At 48.8% G+C, this 3287-nt stretch overlaps 1 pseudogene; it reads left to right on the forward strand.

Annotated features, from left to right (window-relative positions):
* Positions 1 to 38: 38 nt before the first annotated feature.
* LOC130519662 (myeloid-associated differentiation marker homolog) lies at positions 39 to 2500 on the forward strand (annotated as a pseudogene).
* Positions 2501 to 3287: the final 787 nt, after the last annotated feature.

Here is a 3287-nt window from a genome sequence, read left to right on the forward strand (position 1 = left end):
ATTCTTTCTTCTTTTTTTTGCAGAACATGTGGAGAACATCGACGAAGTTGTGACAACAGCAGCCGACAAGAGAGCACGAGTTTGGAATCTTGACCCCCCCCCCCCCCCTTTTTGCTAGAGGAGTTACCTGCGATTTGCCGCCATGCCGGTGTCCAAGGTCATGCTCCCCCAGGTCTTCTGGGTGCGTTTAGCAGCTTTGTTGTTCACCTGTGTGGCCTTCAGCGTGGCAGCGCACAGCGCCAACGTCCACGGGGCATGCTGACTGTTGCATCTTCTGCTGGGCGTTCAGCTTCACCTGCACTCTGCTGGTCCTGCTGGTGGAGCAGTTTGGCCTTCAGGCCCGCATCCCAGTCTCCTGGTCCAACATCTCCATCACCGTGGCCTGCTCCGCCGCCTCCTCTGCCTGTCTGCTTCCTTCATCTTTGTCATGTTCGTCATAGATTGCAGTGGTACGCTGACGAACGCAGCTTCCGCATCACCTCCACGGTCTTCTCCTTCCTGGCGGCGGTGGCCTACATGTACGAGGTGATCCTGATCAAGGGAAGGGCCAGACAGGGGGCGGGATACATGGCCACGGCCCCGGCCTCCTGAAGGTGTGCCAGACCTCTGTGGCCTTCCTCATCTTCATCGTGATCAGCAACCCCGTCTCCTACAGCCACCACGAGGCGCTGGAGTGGTGCATGGCCGTTTACTGCATCTGCTTCATCGTCTCCATGGTGGTGGTGATCCTGTGCGTGGCGAATGGACCGGGAGAAAGTCGGTCCCCTTCTCCCAGTTCCTGTCAGCGTACGGCCTCCTGGCGTTCCTCATGTACTTGTCAGCTGTCATCGTCTGGCCCATTTTCACGTTTGGCGAAAAGTACCTGCGTGGAGGCGATATGACAACGCAGATCACGGTGACAGTGTTCACCGGCATCAACATGCTGCTGTACCTCGCTGACCTGGTCTACCCCGCTCTCCTGTGTTCATCACCAGGTGAGATGGATCGGAATTTCGGAAAAATAAGGGAATTTCTCGCAACCATTTTTTAAAAAAAATGTGATTCTGCCTTAAATTAAGATCCTGAGCACATCAAAGCAAATCAGAACGTTAACGATCGAAAGAGGCCATAATAAGTATTACTAACATAATTTCTCTTTTTTAAATACATAAAATGCATCAAATCACAAGGTCAAGTTTTTGGTGCTATTTGGGTTGACAATGGGACCAAGTTAGGTCACATTAGGTCCATATAGGCTAACATTTGTGCTCTAGTGTTTCTTATCACCCACATACAATGTAGTCCTCCACTCCTTCCAACAACAAACCAAACTTTCACACCATTTCAGGAGACCTGGTGCCCCACTACGAAGAGTGCCAGCAGACAAAGGGGAGACATCTCAACTGAATCCAGATGAACGACCCTACCACGACCCTGTCAACGACCCTGCCAACAACCCTGCCCACGACCCTGTCAACGACCCTGCCAACGACCCTGTCAACGACCCTGCCAACGACCCTGCCAACGACCCTGTCAATGACCCTGCCAACGACCCTGCCAACGACCCTGCCAACGACCCTGCCACGACCCTGCCCACGTCCCTGTCAATGACCCTGCCAACGACCCTGCCACGTCCCTGTCAATGACCCTGCCAACGACCCTGCCAACGACCCTGCCACGACCCTGTCAACGACCCTGCCAACGACCCTGCCCACGACCCTGCCAACGACCCTGCCACGTCCCTGTCAATGACCCTGCCAACGACCCTGCCAACGACCCTGCCCACGACCCTGTCAACGACCCTGCCAACGACCCTCCCAACGACCCTGCCAACGACTCTCAGGTGACCACTCAGATCATTAACATGCCAACGGTCCACTAGGGCTATATTTTCAAGCTCGGTCCCCAGCGATTTCAGAACTGAAGAAGCCTTCTGGATAGAAGGTGAAACGTCTTTAAAGAGAAGAAACACAGTCCAGTTGACAGAGAAAACTACCTTGGATACGATGACCTGGATGATTGAGAATCTACACAGACATCTTGCTCTAGTGTGTTAACCTCTTAGTTAGCTGTGATAATGACGCCAACTTAAATTGACTAAATGATCCGGTGACAGAGGGTGTCACTGTCCCTATGACGCCCCCCAAAAAATGATGCAACTTCCATTGGCGTCATGGGCACAGTGACGCCCTCTGTCCTTAGACCCTCAAACCAGATCGGGAAAACCTTAGGAGAACCATTAAATAGAGCCAAAGATGAGGGAACGTCAGGAACATTTCTGCAATCATTATAATTACAGATATATCTGAAGATATGCTGGGAATATATTGCTGGGCCCAGGTGCATCTTCAGGTGTCCTCAGATTGAGCTCTGAGCTACTCGACCTTCAGGTCTTGATGGACCATATTGGCAAACGAGAGGAAAACGAGACAAATCAGACTTTTGCTTTCCAGATTTGATTGAGCTGCACTGAATCTTGGCATTTTTTCAAACTTTCTTTTACACTTAAGCTGTTGAAAAACCGGCTAAATATGTTTGCACGTTAGCCCGTATGCTAAAACTAGCAGAGCTCACTGGTCATTAATGGGAATTGGTTGGTTCGAGTTGAAGTGTGGTCTTTAAAAATGGAAACGATGCGACTGTATATCGACATTGAAAATGTGAGATGAGATGCTGAATCCTCCTGTTTTGTTTAATTGTAAAATTTATCTTCTATTGAAGAATCTGTGATGTTGAACAAGATTGTTAAAATAAGCCAAAGTCAACACACTGTTATTTCTGTATCTGAGACGCATCACTGTGGGTTCTTTGACTTGCCAATCCCGAGCACTCTATGCAGCAACATCTGCTGTAACGTCCCCTTTGCCAGTATCAGTATTGAAGAATTTTAGTGATTTGTATTTAAATTATGCATCAGATGATTTTTGCTCAGTTAATGAGGTTTTCATGATGTCATTAAAGCTATTCATGAAATTAATTGCATTTGTCCCTCATTTCTGATTAAACTGCGGTTAGTTTCATTTTACTTCACTGTGTATTTTTTGAAACACCTTTGAAAGAAAGCATAATAAATAAAATAAACTGGTTTATTTTTGACTGTGTAGTTGGAGAAACTGGCCACAAGGAGGCAGGCGAGACAGTTATGTTCCTCAGCACGTCCGATGGCCTCTGTCCCAGTATAACCAGTGAATCTACCCTCTCTGTCCCAGTATAACCAGTGAATCTACCCTCTCTGTCCCAGTATAACCAGTGCATCCTACCCTCTCTGTCCCAGTATAACCAGTGCTCCACCCTCTCTGTCCCACTAT

This window comes from Takifugu flavidus, unplaced genomic scaffold (assembly GCF_003711565.1).
Source record: "Takifugu flavidus isolate HTHZ2018 unplaced genomic scaffold, ASM371156v2 ctg1072, whole genome shotgun sequence".
Classification (NCBI taxonomy): domain Eukaryota; kingdom Metazoa; phylum Chordata; class Actinopteri; order Tetraodontiformes; family Tetraodontidae; genus Takifugu; species Takifugu flavidus.